Here is a 15,376-nt window from a genome sequence, read left to right as displayed (position 1 = left end):
TTATTAACTCAAACTATCCCAACCACAGTCCTCAAGTTCAGTTGAAAGCTCTTTATCATTTTTGAGTGATGCTGTAATAGATGTCCAAAACAAAATGCCACTTTGTCTTTGTGGATAATTAAATTATGTGATACTTTTTCCAATTCAGAGTATAAAATACTGCATTTTACTTGGCACACTACTTCATGTGCAAAATTTTTAATACCTTATTTATTAATTTGAATTTTTTTGAAGTATACCACTCATTTAATCAAACAAAAACTGAGTAGATATTAGGTAGTCTAGGGCACACATTCATTTCTAAAATAAGCCTGATAAAGCTAGACTTCTAAAGCTACTCTTATCTCTAAGAATGAGATCTTCCATCTCCATCAGAATGAAACTCTCAAATGCTCTGGTGCTGGCATAACAGAATCTAAGGAGTTCCTGATTTCCTGGTAAGTCAGCTTCCCATCCACATCACAGTCAGTGTTATGGAACAAGTCCTGAAGATCTTCAATACTAGAAATTACTGATAAGGAGATAGGTCTTACCTGGGCAGATTTCTCAATCTGATTTCCAAGAGACTGTGGGAATTTTGGCAACACTGAGGGCTTTGATTTGAAACCTGTACTTGCTCTTCATTTGGTAGTCTCTGGAGGCCTGTGGCTCTCAGCTTTGTCTGTGAGGGCACTGATCAGCTACAGTTTCTCTCTGAGCTTGAATACCTGAGACTCTGAACTATCTTCTTTCTTTCTTGTTGCTCTCCAGTCACTCAGTGGTGTCTTTTTGTAATTCTCTGGACTGGAGCAGCACATCAGGCCTCCCTGTCCCTCACCACCTCCCAGAGTTTGCCCAGGTTCATGTCCATTGCATTGGTGATGCTATCTAACCATCCTATCCTCTGATGCCCTCTTCTTTCTTTATGCTCTGGGATTTTACAAACTCTATTCTGCTGGTCACTTGATGCAAAGACTCTTTCTGGAGAGACAGCTCTATCATTCACCATGCTGGAGGACAGTTTCACTTGCTTTTCTACCTTGCTTATAGCAACCAGAACTCCTTCTATCAAGTTGACTCTCTGGGTAAGATTATTAACTGCCTCATTCATTCCCTCGAGTTTAAGATACTTCCATCGCTGGTACTCCCTTGGGGCACTGTTTACCTCCTCCAAAAAACTATGGAGGTACAGGATATCCTGTTTCAAATTCAAATTGTCTGTTTTGCTGTCAAGTTCAGATATAGCTGGAAGTGATAGAATGATCTGGTTGCTTCTATTGGTTTCCTTTAGGGCATGCTGATTCATGCCACTCTGAAGTAACTTTATGGTTTCCTTGTATTCCTCCATAGTCTTCTGTATTGCCTCCACAGCAAGACAGATGCTGTTTAAAGTGTTGCCAATAGAAGTTACACTCTTCTGAAGTCCCTCTACAGTGGCAGGCAGGCTAATTAAGTCTGCAGCTAACTTGATATTGACTTTGAGGTGGTTTATTGCAGAAGTCAACAGAGAAATCTGCTTATTCATTTATGTGATGTTTATCCAGACTTTGTTCAACCCCAGCTCTTCAGATTCAATCTTCTTAAGTTGTTTTTGTTGGCTAAGTATCTCTTCCTTAACTTCTGGAACTTCTTGGAACAGCTTTTCTGATTAGATCCCATTGTTCTAAACTTCTCCTTGCTGTTGTTGCCATTTAGTCGCTCAGTCATGTCTGACTCTTTGCAACTCCATGGACTGCAGCACGCCAGGCTTCCCTGTCCTCCATCATCTCCTGGAGCTTACTCACGCTCATATCCATCGATTCAATGATGCCATCCAAACATCTCTTCCTCTGTCATCCCCTTCTCGTGTCTTCAATCTTTCCCAGCATCAGGGTCTTTTCTAATGAGTTAGTTCTTTGCATCAGGTGGCCAAAGTATTGGAGCTTCAGCTTCAGCAGCAGTCCTTTCAATGAATATTCAGGATTGATTTCCTTTAGGATTGACTGGTTTGATCTCCTTGGAGTCCAAGGGACTGCAAGAGTCTTCTCCAACACCACAGTTCAAAATCATCAATTCTTTGGCACTCAACCTTCTTTATGGTCCAACTCTCACATCCATACAGGACTACTGGAAAAGTCAAAACTTTGACTATACAGACCTTTGTTGACAAAGTAATGTCTCTGTTTTTTAATGTGCTGTTTAGGTTGGTCATAGCTTTTCCTCCAAGGACCAAATGTCTTTTCATTTCATGTTTTCAGTCACCATCTACAATGATTTTGGAGCCCAAGAAAATAAAGTCTGTCACTGTTTCCATTGTTTCCCCATCCATTTGCTATGAAGTGATCCTGGAGTGGGAAGTCAAGTGGGTCTTAGGAAGCATCACTATGAACAAAGCTAGTGGAGATGATGGAATTTCAGCTGAGCTATTCCAAATCCTAAAAGATGATGCTGTGAAAGTGCTACACTCAATATGCCAGAAAATTTGGAAAACTCAACAGTGACCACAGGACTGGAAAAGATCAGTTTTCATTCCAATCCTAAAGAAAGGCAATGGCAAAGAGCACTCAAAGCAGCTCACAACTCCACTTATTTCACATGCTAGCAAAGAAATGCTCAAAATTCTTCAAGCTAGGCGACAACAGTACTTGAACCTAGAACCTCCAGATGTTCAAGTTGGATTTAGAACAAGCCAAGGAACCAGAGATCAAATTGCCGACATCCACTGGATCATAGAAAAAGCAAGATAATTCCAGAAAAATCATCTACTTCTGCTTCACTGACTATGCTAAGGCCTTTGACTGTGCAGATCACAACAAACTGTAGAAAACTCTTAAAAGGATGGTAATACCAGACCACCTTACTAGCTTCTTGAGAATTCTGTATGCAGAGCAATTTGCATCGACACCAAGTCAACACAGGCCAGGACACAGGTGACAAGGATGATAAAAGCACAGAGGGGATACCAGATCTTGCAGTATCATAAATAGTCTCCCTTGGCAAGGCCAGAGCGATTCCACCTGCACCAAATTCCTCTTCCTCCTCTTAGCTAGACTCAGAGTTAGGAGGCTCAGTGCAAAGCAGGCATTGGCCTGAGCCTTTCTTGGGCTTCTTTTTTCACTTGTCCCCAGCCAAGCCTGTCAATGCATTGAGCTTTGTACTTTTTCATCTTGTGTGGGGGTAAGTAAAACACCCACTCCTGAGCTGCCAGGTTCTACCAGACATCTACTTCTCTTGCTTCCTTGGAGCTGTCTTCCAGGGTGAGAAATCCTGGGTCAGAGTCCTTCGGGTCAGTCCCACCCCAGGTTGGAAGTTGAAGTCCAGAGGGAACTGAAACTTACTTGGGTGAGGATAATCACACAAAGATAGCCAAGGAGCTAATGATCCAAACTGATAAAGCCCTAGGCATGGAGTGTCAGTTACTTAGGATACTGGGGAGGGGGTCAACATTTTTCTCAAATTTGAAAAGTCAAGTCAAGAATGAAAGTTTCTGAACCTTGGTCAGTAGATACTATTTCTAAGAGTACTCTAGGAGCTGGGGAAGGACACACAGATAGGTGTTTTGGACTTCCGGGTAGGATTTCCAATGGAGAGGAAAAAAAGAAACTTGCTTTTGAATGGGAGGAGGGGGAGATGCAGAGTGAGACCTTGGGGGTGTGCTGGTCCTTCCCTAGCAGTCAGCAGGAAGGGGCTCCCTCCCAATCACTACAATATGGGCAGAGAAAGCACCTGAGTCTGAGATGATCACCATCCTCCCATCTCATCCTGAGTGTGAAGGGAGCCAGAGGCCAAGGAAGACCCAGAGCCTGGCCTGGAGGATTGGGCCTGAGAGGAGCGAGTTTCAAGCCTGGGGAGACCCCAGTCCTGTGGTCTGGGCCTGGGGGTGTGGTGAGGAGGGGAGATGGCAACTCAGCCCACCTGAAGTATCCCCTCCCAGAGTTTGAGTAGCTCCAGGTCAGGTGAGTCTGAGCAATTCACATGCAAGTCCTCAACTCCAGCCACAACTCTGGCCTCCTCTTGGGCTATGGTCTCAGATGCTCCCAACCTGCTGCTGGCAGGGGCAGCATTGGGCTCCAGACCTGTGCCAGCTGCTCCAGCCCCAGTTTCCTCCCCCTTTGGCAGTGGCTGCAAGTCTGGTTTTTTCTTCTTCTTAATTTTTATTTATTTGTTTATTTGGGGCTGTGCTAGGTCTTCACTGATACATGCAGGCTTTCTCTAGTTGCAGTTTGTTGGGACTACTCTCTAGTTGCAGTGCAGAAGCTTCTCACTGCAGTGGGTTCCCTTGTTTCCCTGGGACTCTAGGTGCTTTGGCTTCAGTAGTTGCAGCAAATGGGCTTAGTTGCTCCATGGCATGTGGAGTCCTCCCTGGCCAGGGATAGAACCTGTGTCCCTTGACATTGGCAGGCAGATTCTTAACCACTGGACCCCCAGGGAAGTCTGTGTTTCTGTGTTTGTAAAGTGTAGAATTTCCAGAAAAAAGTATACCTACAAGCACTGAGGGAAGTCTTGTAATGCCATCCTGCAGTGTAAATATTATTATGACTTTAACTATGATGATGGTCATGGGATATTTCAGTTGGCCCAGTATTGGCCAGGAACATGTAGGTTGAAAGGGACTGGTGGAGATCAGTGAAGTAGCTTCTGGGCAGGAAGATGAAAAATCAAACAGGGCAAATGCCGAGAGCTAAGGCAACAATTGTAGGGGGATGGTTATCAGCCTGACATTGCTGATAATATGTATTAGCTCACCATCCAGGAGGAGGGACAATTTGGAGAAATGGATAATTCTCTAGTTCTTTCTGAATGTGTGATTTATTATTTAATTCTAATATGATTAATTCATACAATGCTAGATATCCAAAATAGCCTCAAATATTAAAAAGAAGAGTCCAACTACTTGTCTTTCTTCTTCAATCCTTGATAAAAGAGGTAGACAAATTTAAGGTTAAATACCAAATAAGTCTTTCATTCTTCATCTACCTTCGGTAATGCTCACCAAATATTCATGTTTTCATCTAGTACATATCAGACTTGCACTAGCTTTTCATAAAATTAATAAGGCAAATTTAGGGGTTCTTTTCATGACACTGGAGAAGAAAATGACAAACCACTTCAGTATTCTTGCCTTGAGAACCCCATGAACAGTATGAAAAGGCAAAACGAAAGCCTCGCATGCTGCAGACCATGGGGTCATAAAGAGACAGACACGACTGAACTGACTGAGGGGTTCTTTTCATGAGAACTTAAAGGTATTTCCGTCAGAGCTTCCAACCTGGTAATTGTGCTGCACTTCCTAGTTCTTAACTGAAAGATTTGTTATGAATCTCAAAACTATTTTTGAAGTAAGTAGGATAATAGATCGTTAATAGACAAAGAGATACAAAAACAAATAGACACATTGGTATACAAATAAACAAATAAAGCACAGAAGCATAAAGGGTGTAATACCCTGTAAAAGTCAAAATTTTAAAAATCTGCAATTTATATCCATTATTTCTGATACTTGTAGGTAAATCTTTAAATTTGAGAATTATGTTTTCTAAAAGCACACAAAATTCTCTGTAGGTCAGATTTTTAAAAATACTTTCCCTTACACAACCTTAACCAAGAGTAGACCTTGATCTGTTATTTGTGTCTTAATAGGCACATCACGAGTGGATTCATCCCTAAAGGCAGTGGCATTCAAGTGCATTCAATGTGAATGCATTTGAGAGAATCATTCTTTGGCTTACAAAATAAATGTTACTATAGGAAAGTAGGTATCTTCTTGAAATATTTCACTCTAAATAAAAAATATTTGCATGTTTTGTCATGTTACATAGTAATAATTTGATATGTTCTATTAATCAGAAAATTTTGTGTTTTCAACACTTTAATGTTGTTTTGTCATTGTGATAAAGTGATAGTTTATAGCAAAACAGCTTCCAGCAGCCTAGGAATCTTTCCCATAAAGGGCGCTCAATAAATATGCTAGCATTAATAGTTTTATAATCAGGTAGAGAAACACAATTTTTATCAACTATTATCAAAATTATTAATTCCTCTATAGGTTGTACTTCTTTTAAAGAAAAGCATTTTTTTTTCAATTCTGTTTATAATTCTTTTAAAAGCACATCATTTTTTAAATTTTATTTATGTTACCCTTTGATGCTAAAAAGAAAGACAAATCACCCTGAGTAAAATTTTATTGAGAATTAACATTGAGTGTTTTAGTATGTTATCCCCTTTTTACCTTCATATCTGAAAATAAGTCATATTAGAAAATGCTTATACTTTTTCAATTTTAGCACTTAAAACACACACAGAAAAATCAGGTTTTGGAAACTGCTTCCCTTCATGATGATATATTAGTCATTAAAGCTGGCAAAAGAAGAATAAGAAACCAATCGTGGTCACTGAAAAGAGATATTTATAATGTTGTGATTTTCATAAAAAATGTCTTTGCCGGTTTTTAAAATTAGTAGAGTAGATTAAGGGTTTAAAAAAGATGAAATGAGCCAAAACATTTTAAGGAAAAGGTATTTTAGAAAGTTTAAATTTTTTTCAAAAAACTTTACAAAACTTTTACTCATTAGTACAATATCAGATTTATTTCAAGAAGAATATATATTTCAGAAGAGATTTACTGGAGTAATAGCAGCAGCATAGTGGAGTAGGAAGCCCCAGGCCCACATTCCCCTGTAGAAACACTGACTTCGCAACAGTATATCCCCACACTGCATTCATGAGAACCCAGAAGGCAGGGAAGTGGCTGCAGCATCCCAGGTGAGGGTGAAGCCGGAGACAACTGGACAGAATCCAGTAAGGGGGGTTCCTTGCATTTGTCCACCTGGTCCTGCACAGTATAGACTGATGTAGAGAAAGCTCCCACGTTCCAGGCTCCCCTCCCTACTCAGGATGGAAAGAGAAGAGTGGGCTGTGAGCCTGTTGCTCTGGCTTTCAGAGGGCTGCCCAAGGAAAGGATTTCATCCAGCCTGACTCTGAGCACCAAGCATGGACTTGATTGGCAGTTTGGTGCCAGACTGAGGGTTTCTGTGACACCATCAGGGAGACTGTCTTACTGCAGAAAAACCCAAGGCAGAGAAAAAGCTTACAGAACCCAGAGAAGGGGTCAACTTTCACTGGGAAATTACTTGCACAAGCCTAGAAAAGATATAGTTTTAGAAGGCTTTAGACACTCCATAAATCTCCAGCTGGGTTCATTAGTGAACATTTTTCTAGTATAAAAGTAGTAAAAGCTGAGAGGTGTGACTGTTTATTTGTTTGTAATTGGAAAAAAAAAAAACATATTTAAAGACTTTCATTTCTTTTAGAGCAGATTTAGGTTCACAGCAAAAATGAAGGGAAAGTGGAGAGGTTCCCAAGATTGCTCCTCTCCTGAAAATGCACAGCCTCCCCCCATCATTCACATCCCTTACCAGAGGGGCGCATTTGTTAAAACTGATGAACCTATATTGAGAAATCAGAATCACCCAAAGTCCATTATTTACATTATAGTTCTCTCTGGCTGTTGTGTGGGCTTCTCTGGTGGCTCAGCTGGTAAAGAATCCTCCTGCAATGCAAGAGACATGGGTTCAATCCCTGGGTTGGGAAGATCCCCTGGAGAAGGGAAAGGCTACCCACTACAGTATTCTGGCCTGGAGAATTCCATGGACTGTATAGGGTTGCAAAGAGTTGGACATGTCTGAGTGACTTTCACTCACTCTGGCTGTTGTACATTCTATAGGTTTGGACAAATGTATGACAAGTATGAATAACTACAGTATCCTAGAGGTATTTTCATTACCCTAAAAATTAGCTGTGCTCTATCCAACCTTTCCTCCAACCTGTGACAACCACTAATTTTTTTTTTTTTTTTACTGTCTCTGTAGTTTGCTTTTTCCAGAATGACATATAGGAATCTTATAATACATAGCTGTTTCAGATTAGCTTCTTTAACTTGCTAATATGCATTTAAAGTTCCTCCATGTCTTTTCATGATTTGAGAGCTCATTTCTCATTAGTGCTGAATAATATTCCATTGTCTGGATATACCACAGTTTATTTATCATTTAAGGACATCTTTGTTGCTTCCAAGTTTTGGCAATTATGAATAAATATACTATAAATATCTTGGTGTGAGTTTTTGTGTGGATCTAAGTTGTCACATCTTTTGGATAAATACCAAGAAGTGTGATTGCTTGATAATATGGTAAGAGTATGTTCATTTCTGTCAGAAACTACCAAACTGCCTCCAAAGCGACTGCACCATTTTTCATTCCTACCTATTGCTCCACATCCGTGTTGGTACTTGGTGTAGTCAGTGCTCTGGATTTGGCCATTCTAATAGGTGCATAATGGTATCTCACTGTTTTGATTTGCATTTCCCTGATGACCCATGACAGGCAGCATCCTTTCAGATGCTTGTTTGCCATTCGTATATCTTCTTTGGTGAGGTGTCTGCTGAATATCTTGGTCCATTCTTTAATTGGTCTGTTTGTGTTCTTAGTGAATTTTAAGAGTTCTTTGAATATTTTGGATTACAGTCTTTTATCAGAATGTCCTTGTAAATACTTTCTCCTGGTGTATGGCCTATGTTCTCATTCTCTCAACATTGTCTTTCACAGAGCAGTTTCAATTTTAATGAAATTCATCTTATCAATTATTTATTTTATGGATAATGCCATAGACATTGTATTGCCATACCCAAGGCCATTTATATTTTCTCATCTGTTATATTTAGAACTTTTATTTTACATTTGCTTACTATAAGTGTTATTGTACATTTAGGACTATGATCCATTTTGGGTTATTTTTTGTGAAGGTTCTGAGGTCTAGATTCATTTTAAAAACTGTGGATGTCTAACTTTTCTAGCATCATTTGTTGAAAACACTATCTTTTCTTGATGACCTTTGCTTCTTATTAAAGATCAGTTCACTATATTTACATGGATCTATTTCTGGGCTCTCTATTGTGTTCCATTGTTCTATTACTTTACTCATACTACACTGTCTTGATTACTATGGCTTTATAAGGAGTCTTGAAGTCAAATAGCATCAGTCTCCCAACCTTATTTTTCTCTAATATTTTGTTAGCTATTCTGGATCTTATATCTCACCATATAAACTTTAGAATCAATTTGTAAATATTCATAAAATAGCTTGCTGAGATTTTGTTTGGGAAGAAGAACTAACATCTTGACAATACTGAGTTTTCCTATTCATTAATTTAGGTCTTTTTTGATTTATTTTATCAGTGTTTTATAGCTTTTCTCATCTAGATCTTATATATATATTTTGTTAGACTTGTACCTAAGTATTTTATTTTGAAGATTGCAAATGTCAATGATATTGTGCTTTTAATTTCAAATTCTACTTGTTCATTGCTGGTATACAGGAAATAAATTGATTTTTGTGTATCAACCTTGTATATTGCAACTTTGTTAAAATTACATCTTTTTTTTTTTTTTTTTTCAAATGTCCAAATATCAACAAAAGATCACAGGTACACAAAGAAACTGGGGAAATGCCTCAATCAAATTAACAAAATAAATGTCCAGAAACTGACCATAAGGAAACAGAAATCTATGAATACTTTACAGTGAATTCAATTAAGTATCTTAAATGTGTTCAATATGTTAAATAGAATATAGACAACTAAATAAAATCAGGATAGCAGTGTGTAAAAAATGGAAATATCAGGAGAGATATTTTACATAAAAGCCATAAAAAAGAACCAAATAGAAATTCCAGAGCTAAGGAATACAATAATTTAATTGGCATGTTCAACTAGAGAAATTCAGCAAGATTTTATCAAGCAGAAGATAGAATGAGAGAGCTTAAAAATAGATTGCTTGAAATTAATGAATCAGAGATGCTAAAAGAAAATAAATGAAGTCAAGAGAGCATAAGCACTATGAGATATCATCAGGGAAACCAATATATGCATTATACAACTCTCAGGAGAAGAAAATTAGCAAGGAGCTGAAAGTCCATTTCAATATATAATGTTCAAAACTTTACAAATTTGGGGAAGGAAAGACATTCAAATTCAAAAAGCTTTATGAATTTCCACTAATATAAATCTAAATAGATTCACACCAACACATTATAATCAAACTGACAAATCACAGACAAATAGATAATATTGAAAACAGCAAGAGAAAAATGATTAATTACATACAAAGAGCATCTATAAGGTTATCAAAGTAGAAACTACAGAACAGAAGGGTATGCACTGACATATTCAAAATGCTGAAAGAGAAAACATAAAAACAAAAATTCCAACCAAGAATACTGTACCTAGCAAATTGTTCTTCAAATATGAAGGATATTTGCATTTCTCTGGTGATTTGTGATGTTGAGCTGTTTTTCTGTAACTGTTGTCTATGTGTATGTATTGTTTGGAGAAATGTCTGTTTAGGTCCCTTGTGCATTATTAAATCAGGTTATTTATTTTTGTTATTGAGTTGTAAGCATTGCTTATATATTTGGATGGTAACATCTTATCAAATCAGGTGCTGTGTTTAGTTGCTCAGTCATGCCCTATTCTTTGTGACCCTATGGACTGTAACCCACCAGACTCCTCTGTCCATGGAATTCTTAAGGAAAGAATACTAGAGGGGGTTGCCATGCCCTCCTCCAGGGAATCTTCTTCACACAAGGATTGAACCTATGTGTCTTATGCCTTCTTCATTGGCAAGCAGGTTCTTTACCACTAGTGCTATCTGGGAAGCTCCTTTTATTGTACAGAAGATTTATAATTTGGTACAATCCCATTTGTTTATTTTGATCTTGTTGCATGTGTTTATGGAGTCATATAAACCATATATCATTGCCAAGACCAATGCCAAGAACTCCTTACTCAATGTTTTATTCTTGTAGTTTTACAGTTTCACATCTTATATTTAAGTTGCTAATCCATTTTGAGTTGATTTTTATAAGTGGTGTGAGATAAGGATCCAATTTGGGCTTTTCTGGTAGCTCAGCTGGTAAAGAATTCACCTGCAATGCAGGAGACCCTGGTTCTATTTCTGGGTTGGGAAGATCCCCTGGAGAAAAAAAATGGCTATCCACCCCAGTATTCTGGCCTGGAGAATTCCATGGACTGTATAGTTGGATGGGGTCCCAAAGAGTTGGCCATGACTGAGTGACTTTCACACAAGTATCCAACTTAACTGTTTTGCATGTAGTTTTGCCAACACTGTTTATTGAAAAGACTATTCTTTTCTCATTTTATATTTCTGGAAAGCTTGTTAATAGCTATTATCAGAAAGACAAGATAACAAGTGTTAGTGAGGATATACAGAAAAGGAAAGCCTTGTACCATGTCGATAGGAAAGTAAATTGACATAACAATTACAAAAACAGAAAGTTCTTAAAAAAATTAAAAATAGAACCTTCTGATCCAGCAATCTGTTTTGGTTATATATATATATAATTTTATTTTTTGTTATATATATTTATATTTTAAATGAAATTATTATCTGAAGAGACATTACACTCCCACATTCATTCCAGCATTATTCACAATAGCTAAGGTATGGAAACAACCTACATATGTATCAATGAACAAATCAATATTGATAAACAACTATATGTTAATGGAGAAACACCTTTAATATATGTTGATGGAGGTTATATTTACATCATATATATATATATATATATATGAAAATGATACACACTCAGATAAATGCCATTCAGTCATAAAAAGAAGGAAATCTAGCTATTTGTGACAGCATAGAAGAATCTGGAAGACATAATGCTAAGTGAAATACACCAAACACAGACAAAGAAATACTGCATGATCTTAGTCATATGTGGAAACTAAAATAGTCAACTTCATAGAACCAGAGACAAAATTTGCCAGGGTCTAGAGAATGGAGGAAATAAGAAGATATAGATCAAAGGGTATAAAGTTTCAGTTATGCAGAATGAATAAGTTCTGAGCATCTAATGTAAAGCAATGTAACTATGGTTAACAATATCTTATTTTATACTTCACCAAACTTTTGTCAAAAGTTTTCACTTTCATCTCAGGTTCAAAGGATTTGTTAATAAAATAAGCCACTCATTCTATACAAATAAGTAATACCAATATTTATTAGAGAATTATCTAGCAGGAGACCCTGGCTCAATTCCTGGGTCAGGAAGATCAGCTGGAGAAGGGATAGGCCACCCACTCCAGTATTCTCATGCTTCCCCTGTGGTAAATAATCAGCTGGTAAAGAATCCACCCACAATGCTGGAGACCTGGGTTCAATCCCTGGGTTGGAAAGATCCCCTGGAGAAGGGAAAGGTTACCCACTCCAGTATTCTGGCCTGGAGAATTCCATGAACTGTATTATCAGTCCATGGGGTCACAAAGAGTCTGAAATAACTGAATGAATTTCACTTTCACTTTCACTTTATTTAGCTTAGTTTCAATATACTAACACTAAAAGAAGAAAGAAGCAGAAACAGAAAAGAATTCATTACCAAATTGGGTTTTGACAAACATCCAGACTCAAATAGTGCTGGGAAGTCCCAGATCACAGCACATCTGGAGTCCCAGTTGGGGATATATCCCAGACATCACATGTGCTCTGTGGGTGAGACTTCAAAGATCACAGAACTCAATATAATCCCAGGATGCAAATTGATATCATCATCAATCTGTGAGCAAATTGCAGTTCTGGTTTCATGGTAATGCTGTTTGCTTTGTCACATAAAATTTGGAATGATATTAAGCCTGGGGCTTGGGTGGCCAGGCCCCCTACAGGGACTCAACAATCTCAAAATTCCTCCTATCTTATCTAAGTTCAGTGGCTCAGTCCTGTCCCACTCTTTGTGACCCCATAGACTGCAGCAGGGCAGACTTCCCTGTCCATCACCAACTCCCAGAATTTGCTCAAACTCATGTCCATTGAGTCAGTGATGCCATCCAACCATCTCATCCTCTGTTATCTCCTTCTCCTCCCCCTTCAATCTTGTTCAGCATCAGGATCTTTTTGTAATGAGTCAGTTCTCTGCCTCAGGTGGACGAAGTATTGGAGTTTCAAGTTCAGCATCAGGCCTTCCAATGAATATTCAGGACTGATTTCCTTTAGGATTGACTGGTTGGATCTCCTTGCAGTCCAAGGGACTCACAAGAATCTTCTCCAACACCACAGTTCAAAAGCATCAATTCTTTGGTGCTCAGCTTTCTTTGTAGTCCAACTCTCACATCCATATATGACTACTGGAAAAACCATAGTTTTGACTAGAGCGACCTTTGTTGGCAAAATAATGTCTCTGTTTTTTAATATGCTGTCCAGGATGGTCATAGCTTTCCTTCCAAGGAGCAAGCATCTTTTAATTTCATGGCTGTAGTCACTGTCTGCAGTGAATTTGGAGTCCCCAAATATAAAGTCTGTCACTGTTTCCATTATTTCCCCATCTCTGCCATGAAGTGGTGGGACTGGATGCCATGATCTTAGTTTTATGAATGTTGAGTTTTAAGCCAACTTTTTGACTCTCCTCTTTCACTTTCATCAAGAGGCTCTTTAGTTCTTCACTTTCTGCCATAAGGGTGGTGTCATCTGCATGTATGAAGTTATTGATATTTCTCCCAGCAATCTTGATTCCAGCTTGTGTTTCATCCAGCCTGATATTTGGCATAATGTGCTCTGCATATGAGTTAAATAAGCAGAGTGACAATATACAGCCTTGATGTACTCCTTTCCTGATTTGAAACCAGTCTGTTGTTCCATGTCCAGTTCTAGCTGTTTCTTCTTGATCTGCATACAGATTTCTCAAGAGACAGATAAGATGCTCTGGTATTCCCATCTCTCAAAGTATTTTCCACAGTTTATTGTGATCCACACAGTCAAAGGCTTTGGCATAGTCAAAAAGCAGAGGTAGATGTTTTTTTGGAACTCTCTTGCTTTTTTGATGATCCAACAACCACAAGTCTTGCACTCACAGCAGGCAGTCACCCACAGTCAGGGAGGTGTCCAGGCACATTAGATACAATGTTCTGCTCTACTTTGTCTCTGAAGCCTAAACAAGACTATTTAATTTCCCTCACACACACGTTCCGACCTGGGGACTCATCTTTTGGTGGCATATATATTTTTGTCCTTTAAGCCAGTTCATGAGGCTCAGGCAAGTATACTTTGGTGGTTTACCACTCCTTCCCCCACTTGATCATGTTTTGTCAGAACTCTCTGCTATGACCCATCCATCTTGGGTGGCCCTGCATGGATGGAATGGCTCATAGTTTCATTGAGTTACAGAAGCCCCTTCGCCTCAACAAGGCAGTGATCCATGAAGAGGAATACGACATCAGAGGATGAGATGGCTGTATTCCATCACCAATGTAACAGACGTGATGTGGGCAAACTTAAGTAGCTGATGAGGGACAGGGAGGCCTGGCGTGCTGCAGCCCCTGGGGTTGCAGAGTCATGTATGACTGGGAGGCTGAACAACAGCAACACACACACCCTAAATGACAACTGTGAAACATGAAGGACATATGTATTAACTTGAATGTGGTGGTGATCTCACAATGTATATGTATGAATTGTACATGCTAAATACATACAGCTTTTATTTGTCAGCTATAATAAAGCTTGAAAAAAAATGAAGATCATTAATACTTTCCCAGATAAACAAAAGCTGAGGGTATATATCTCCATATAAGAAATGCTAAAGGAATTCCTTCAAGTAGGAACAAAAATAAACTAGATAGCAACATGAAACATATGAAATTATAAGGTCATCTGGTAAAGATAAATATATAGACAGGTTAATAACCCTGTAGTATTGTAACGTTGGTAGTTAAATCACTCTTTATTCTGTATATAATTTAAAAGATAAAAGCACAAAGTAACCATCAGTTTATGTTAATGCTATACAATATAAACAGATGTAATTTATGAAATCAGTAATTTATAAATAAAGCAGGGGGCAGAGACATAAAAGGGAATAAAGTTTTTATGCAATTGAAGTTAAGTTGCTATCAATTTAAAATAGATTGTGTAACTTTAAGATGTTGTATGTAATCTTCACAGTAAACACAAAGAAAATACTTACAGAACATACAACAAAGGAAATGGGAAAAGAATCAAAGCATTTAAAAAAATCAATGAATTGGGGAAAAAAATTCAGAAAGAGAGGAAAATGAACAACAAAAACATTACACAAATAACACAGAAACAAAATGGGATTAATGTAAATAGATATACTCCCCCCAATCAAAAGACATAGAGACATAGATTGACTATATTGATTAAAAAAAGAAAAAAAAAACCCTAATACAAAAATCAAGCTCCAACAATATGCTGTCGAATAAAGAGGTTCACTTAGATCCAAGGGCACATATAGGCTGAGAGTGATAGAATGGATAAAGATACATCATACAAATGGTGTCCAAAAGATGAGGGATGGCTATATTACATCAGGTGAAATAGACTTTAAG

General features: G+C 38.1%; 1 pseudogene; it reads right to left on the bottom strand.

Annotated features, from left to right (window-relative positions):
- Positions 1-371: 371 nt before the first annotated feature.
- Positions 372-15,376, bottom strand: part of LOC110150228 (EF-hand calcium-binding domain-containing protein 14-like) — a 33,544-nt pseudogene continuing 18,539 nt past the window's right edge.

Source organism: Odocoileus virginianus, chromosome 27, assembly GCF_023699985.2.
Source record: "Odocoileus virginianus isolate 20LAN1187 ecotype Illinois chromosome 27, Ovbor_1.2, whole genome shotgun sequence".
In the NCBI taxonomy this organism is placed as follows: domain Eukaryota; kingdom Metazoa; phylum Chordata; class Mammalia; order Artiodactyla; family Cervidae; genus Odocoileus; species Odocoileus virginianus.
The sequence above is the reverse complement of the archived record's forward strand: the minus strand, read 5'-3'. Positions and strand labels throughout refer to the sequence as shown.